This window comes from Physcomitrium patens, chromosome 19 (genome assembly GCF_059467195.1).
Source record: "Physcomitrium patens ecotype Gransden chromosome 19, ASM5946719v1, whole genome shotgun sequence".
Taxonomy (NCBI): Eukaryota; Viridiplantae; Streptophyta; class Bryopsida; order Funariales; family Funariaceae; genus Physcomitrium; species Physcomitrium patens.
Genome location: NC_143428.1, coordinates 2,143,901 through 2,150,313, shown reverse-complemented (window position 1 = coordinate 2,150,313; position 6,413 = coordinate 2,143,901). Strand labels below are relative to the sequence as shown.

Here is a 6,413-nt window from a genome sequence, read left to right as displayed (position 1 = left end):
TTAAAGAATATTTTAATATGTTTAGTTTAAATTTAATCTTTTTATTTATAAAAAATACATATAATAAATAAATACTTAATATTAATTAAAGTAGAATAATAAAAATATCTAGATAGAAATCTTGATTTTTTCTAAAGCTAAATGTTGGTGAAATGGCTAATATCTTTTTACAAGTGAGAGAATAAAGGAAGATTATGCATTATCTGAGAATTTTTTTAAAAAATCATATTTTTGAAGTATCTAACTTATTGAGATCCAAAATTTGATCTTAAATATTTTTTAAGAAGTTTTATAGTCATTAAGAGTGATTGAAAATGGATTTTATCAAATATTAATATTTAATGTTATTTTATTTTGCACTATAAAAACTCCATCAATGATATTTTTATTTATTTTTTATATTTTAAAAATATATATATTTTTATGTTGTGTCAATATTACATAAGTCAATTGTATTGTTTCTATAATATTAGTTTACATTGATAGAAGATGAATTGACCAAATTGAAATTAAACAACGTTCTTGCTATTGAAAGTGTAAGGTCAACAAGACTCCTATTTAACATCAACCTAAGGTTGGTCTTATTTGCAATTAGATTAGAAAAAAACCTAACATATAATTTACAATCTTATTAAAAAAATTCTTCTCCAGAACCCACAAAAGAGACAATAATAAAAATATTTCAATGTTAACTAAGGGCTTAATTTTCCAATAATATTGTCTTGTTTGCTCCTTTGCTTGACAATTGGCTTTATCTCCAATGTCCTACAATTCTTGAGGCAGGATCATACACAACTAGTACACTCCTTCATATTTCTCCTAAATTAGTTTTTATTTTTTTTCAAAAATAATCTCTATCTATGTATTTATATAAGTCAACTATCGCTAATGTTTGCTTGCTGAGTAGTAACAATCATTACACAAATTAGAGCTAAGTGTGCCAAGCTTGGTGTTGTGGCCTGATTGTCTATAATTACCGACAGTTTTGAAATGAAGAATGGGCTATTGTTTATTTTTTATTTATCCCTGTTACAGCACATGTTTCTAAGCGGCTTCTCGCTTCTCCGCACTCTTTCTTCGAACCCCTGCAGTACGAACTAGACCTCATTGAAGTGGTTTTCAAGGATTTATCAACTTGTGCAAGTTGATACCAGGAAGACACTCCTGTCAGAGCTACCACCATTAGGAATTTAGAAAACCTAGCAACTGTCTGACCCAAGCGCTGGTGACAGTTCGCTCTTCAATGCGAGCGGTATGCACCTTACAGACTGCGTGGTGAGATGCCACCATACTACTTACTCGACTGATTCCAGAGTAGGGATCACAACGCAACGGTTGTAGTAGTGAAAATTAGAAAGGAAAGAAGTCCAAGTGTTAATCATAATCCAAACCAGAAGCCTCGGGAATCGTGCACAGTCGCTGAAGCAGATTTGAAGATAGGGGACCTGATTACAGTTTGCCAAAGAGAAACATCTAGAAACAGGAAAGGGATAGGTAAGCGCTGCTGGGGCGGAGCACTCGTTCGTTCCAGATCTCGGTTGTTCCTTCTTTGTTTATCTCGTCGAGTTTCTTAGGCTGCAGATAGCAGTAATACACCCAGTTTCTGCTCAGCTATTCTCAGAACCATGCTTCTCGACATCTAGAACTACAGCTTATCCATCAATCGAACCTATTGGCTGAGTGCTACAGCATAATCTTCCATTTCCAAATGGCCTTGTTGATTCACATGAAAGAGAAGTGCCTGCAGCACATTACGTACATCAAAACAAAAGCAACATACTAGCTCAGGGAAGTAGTAGATTGCAGACCCAACCGTTTCACTCGGCTTGGTGTGCGAGACAGCAAAAACAGCTTTTCGTGGCGGTTTCTGGTTCAAATATGATGAATCACAGAAACCATTCATCTAATGCAGCAGCCTTCTTACATTAGGGCTTGATCACTTCAGGTTGGTATTGGGTCAGAACCTTTGTCAATAACTTGACCGATGTTCAAACTCCTGTACCAAACCTGGAGTTGAATCCCAGGTGGAGCATACAACTCAAGAAAGAATTGACACATACAACCTAGATCACACGAGAATGAGCTATCGTTGGAGAATGTTACAAGTGCATTTCGGGAACTGGCAGTTAGGAGTTACATGTTAAGAATGGCAACATCCAGCGGCGCCTCCGAGAAGTCATTCCTCGAGGAGTCTGTGGCCACTGCCCTACAGTCACACTTTGAAGACAAAGAGGAAACAAATCAAGCTGAAATATTTTAAGGTTGACGATCACTCTTGAGTCATTACCAATGCACATAACTACAATCGAACTTGTGCCACATCTTGGATTCAACAACCAATCTGGAGTCTCTTTGTGAAGCATTTGGAGTTTCACATTTTGCATATGTATTTCAATCTGTTTTGCTCTTATATGTACTTATATTATTCTGATTGATATTAATGGTACCCAAACCTTAAGGATTATTTCGGTCTCAAGGTTCTGAACTCAAATTTTCACAAAGATGAATGTGAAAATGAAACGAGAGAAACTTACAAATCCTTCACCGAAAGTTTCCTACTGGATTGTGGTGTCTCAACATCTCCTATGTGCTAGTCTTGTAAAAAAATTACTTTTTTCTCCTCTCTGTTCCCTTGCTTCTATAAGTTTTATATTTCATTTTTAAATTTTTTTTCTAACATATATATATTTTCTCTCAACACTTACTTATCTTTTGATATTTGGTTATATCAGATATCACCCTTGATTTAATGAATTACGTTGATTTTATTAATCAGATTGACTTTATTAATTAAGTTACCTCATTTGCTTATTTCAACTCAATTAAGTCAAGTTCCTAAGATTCACGTGATTGATTGAATATTCTTCTTATTAACAACCAAAACTCTTGTACTGCTTTGAATTCTAAATGTGTTCTTCTGTCTCATTTGAAATTATTGGATTATTTAAATCTAGACTAAATGAAGTGATTTTTTTATTATCTTTATTTTGTTTTATTATATATTTTTTTTCAACCAATTTTTTTATGAAAAAGCCTTAGTTGTCCTTTGTTAGATAGGAAAAGTATTTCTTTTACTATTTTATCTGTTAATGAAAAAAAAAAAAAAAAACAATTTCTATGATACTGACCAACTTGGCACCAAGTAAATGTTAACAACCAAAGTAACTTTGTAAATATTATTGACATTCTCATTGTATTCTATTGCCTACTAGCTTAATGTCTTATAAACTTATCAACTATTCTAAAGGCTACTTCATACTATGACCATTTGTTTAAGTAGATCTTAGACAATTCTACTTAAAATTGGGCAAAATATCGATATTAAATTTATTAAAATATTATAATTAAGACCTTTGGCTTATCCATTTCATTGAGGATTAAGTGTCTATTTTTGTCTAGCCCAATTTTTTCTTTAGCAAACAACTCTTTGATGCCAAAATTGTCATATAGTATTGCAAAGAAATATTTTGGTCAATAATACCAATCATCTTGATAGAATCCTTTGTCCAATCAACCATTGGCCATAATGAGAAGTGATTCTACTTACATTTTTGCTAGTCTTGTTTATCTATTATTACTAGATTGTAATTGGAGTTGCTTCAAAACATCAAAAGCACTTAATTATTATAAATTTATCTAAGTTTTTGTGTTATTTCTTTAAACTTTCAATTTGCAAAATAAATTGACCTTATTATGTAGAAGATTGTATTATGGATGTGTCATATATATGTTCCATATTGGCTCTTAAAGATTGCTTTCGTTGTAATGCATTAATAACCAATGAAAGATTTATCGTCTTTAAGAACTTTGAAGATTGATTATTTTAAAATAATATAATATTTTTTTATGTACAAAAATAGTACTTATAGATATGATCTAAACGATTTTTTTTTTTAAATAGTTATAAATTATTCAATCCTAATAGAAAAGGATTTAAAACAAATAGCATTGTGAAAAGTAAAAAAATTCACAATAACACTTATTATATCAACAAGTTAACAAATTTCAAGTCCTACAATACAGTCCTACAATACAGTCGGTTGCTTCGTTGTATCGGTTGCTCGTAAAACTTGTTGAGAATTTTTCAGCAAGTTTTACTAGAAACCGATACAACGAAGCACAGAGAAAATGGTCCAAGAGTTGATGCGCTTGACCTCCTCTGTTGACCCTAGATTGCCCACTGTCGCTTACCATAACTTGGACATAACCATTGTAAAGGCTTGTGCACTGGGTAGTCGTGGTTTTCAATGAGCTTCTTCTTTTCATAAAGAAAGTTTCGTTCCTCGTTTTCCTTCAAGCTTGCTTTCCCAAGAAGTTTCCTCATTTCAGCAGCTACCAACGCCAAATGGTCCTAAGCACATTGTTGATGTCGGATATTTTTCCAAAAGATGAATTCAATTGTCTCGTCCATACTCTTAAACTTAGGTCTACCACGTTTCATCGTCTCCTTCCAAAGCGCTTCTTCACTAACCTTGTCTCCCTGCAGCAAAGCATCCTGAATTTTCATTACTGCAACTTTTCCATCAGGTAGATGGCCTCAGCCCATGTGATCCCACTTCTTTAATTCTCACTGTATGCCCTAGCTGAGATTCCCGTAAACATAATGTTGGCAACTAAGACAAGATGAGAGGAAGGCTTTTGTAGGCATAGCTCCTGGGAGTGCTTGAATCCCCTAAATAGCAAACCATTTGTTTCTCATTTCCAATGATACTGTCCGGATTGTGTTATAGCGCCAATCAATAAGCGAGAACTTTTGCCCATTCGTATCTCCGCCTTGACATACTTTGAGAGATTGATGAAGAGCAAGCATATCTGGATGACCATAAAGTAAGCACTTCTCCATGTATTGCAACATCTGTATGCAACGATCATACTCTTTAAACTTCAGTTGTACTAGAGGTAGAAGAGCTAAAAATGCCCATAGTAGAAGACAAAAGATATCCCAATGACATTTATCAAAGGCACTGGTATTAGAATTAACCTGCCACCGATATAGATCGACTAGGACTGATGTGCCATTAGGTTAAGATAAATATAGTGTGACCACTAGTGTAACATCGAGACTTTCCAATATCTCGTATTATCTGTAAGAGCTACTACTCATGATCACCGTGAGTTACTGGTGCTGTAATCGAATACCATTTTCAACATGGCATCAGAGCAATCTCCTCTGGATTTCCATCTCGCACAAGCCTTGGTATGAGCTCAGACTTGAAGATTTCAAAGCCAACCTCGCCCACTACCACTCCGATCCCCTTGCAACTTGAGTCAACCGCTGGAGAACCATCTCAGTTAACCACCTTCCCTCACTCCTCGAATTCTCGTACCATGGCCAACAATGCCAACCTAATCCATGCCGAATGTAGGCTCATAAGAGAAGAGAATTACAGTATCTGGAGTTTCATTGTAGAACAGGTACTAAGGAGGGAAGGCTTATGGCACTATGTCGAGGAAGCACCTCTCTCTATCGAACGACAATCCTCAAAAGCCAAGAACAACTGGCAGAAAACCCTTGTGATTCTTACATTTTTCGCCCACGTCAACCTCTTCACCGAAATCAAGACGGAAAAGGATCCTCACTCCCTCTGGAAGGTACTTAAAACCATGATGGTCTCCACCAATCAATCCCGTAAGAACAACTTGCTCAATCGACTGTTTAACACTCAGCTATCACCCAATGGTAGCATGAAGGAGTTCCTCTAAACTATCAAAGATCTAGTGGATAAACTCACGCAAGCGGAGGTCGCCTAGACAAGCTGCATGACCACTCTTGCACTCAATGCGCTACCACATCAGTATGCAAGTTATGTTTAATCCCTCATGACCCAGCAAAAGCCATTTACTCTACGAGAACTCGAACGCTTCTTACTCGGAGAAGAGTCCCACCATCGTATCGAAAACACAAATCGACAGGCTGAAATTGCCCTCACGGTCTGCAAAACCTCCTCTCACAAACATCACCGACGGCCACTACCACTCTATCGAACACCTCAACCGCGATCTACATCTCCATCAGCTCCACAGGGCCTAGATCGCAACCCAAACTGCCCATGGCGACGACATTCACGGAAAGCAGATTTTGATTGACATCGATCTGGAGACCACTGACGACATTGTGGAGCACCCAACCATTGGACTTGGGAGTGCCCGATCTACAAGACTGAAGAAAGAATCAAGCGGCTTACTGTCCGCCTTCAGGACCTCAGGTCACGAGCATCATCCAACCAAGCACACAGTATCCACACAAACTTTGAAACGGACAATTCTGACTCCGTGCTTGACGTTGATTCACTATCTTCCTTAAAAAGTTCTGATATTTTCAGTTAAGCCATCTCAGTCCACACTTCCGCGCATGATCCAAGCTGGTGGCTTAGACTCTGGTGCAACTTCTCACGTTACAAGCTCTTCTCATC

The 6,413-nt window shown here is 36.4% G+C and overlaps 1 long non-coding RNA gene across 1 annotated transcript; it reads right to left on the bottom strand.

Annotated features, from left to right (window-relative positions):
• Window positions 1-3,932: 3,932 nt before the first annotated feature.
• LOC149987339 (uncharacterized) lies at window positions 3,933-6,161 on the bottom strand. The gene is made up of 2 exons (XR_016498689.1): window positions 5,140-6,161; window positions 3,933-4,855 (listed from the first exon to the last, which is right to left on the bottom strand). It is a non-coding gene; the product is annotated as an uncharacterized LOC149987339 (long non-coding RNA).
• Window positions 6,162-6,413: the final 252 nt, after the last annotated feature.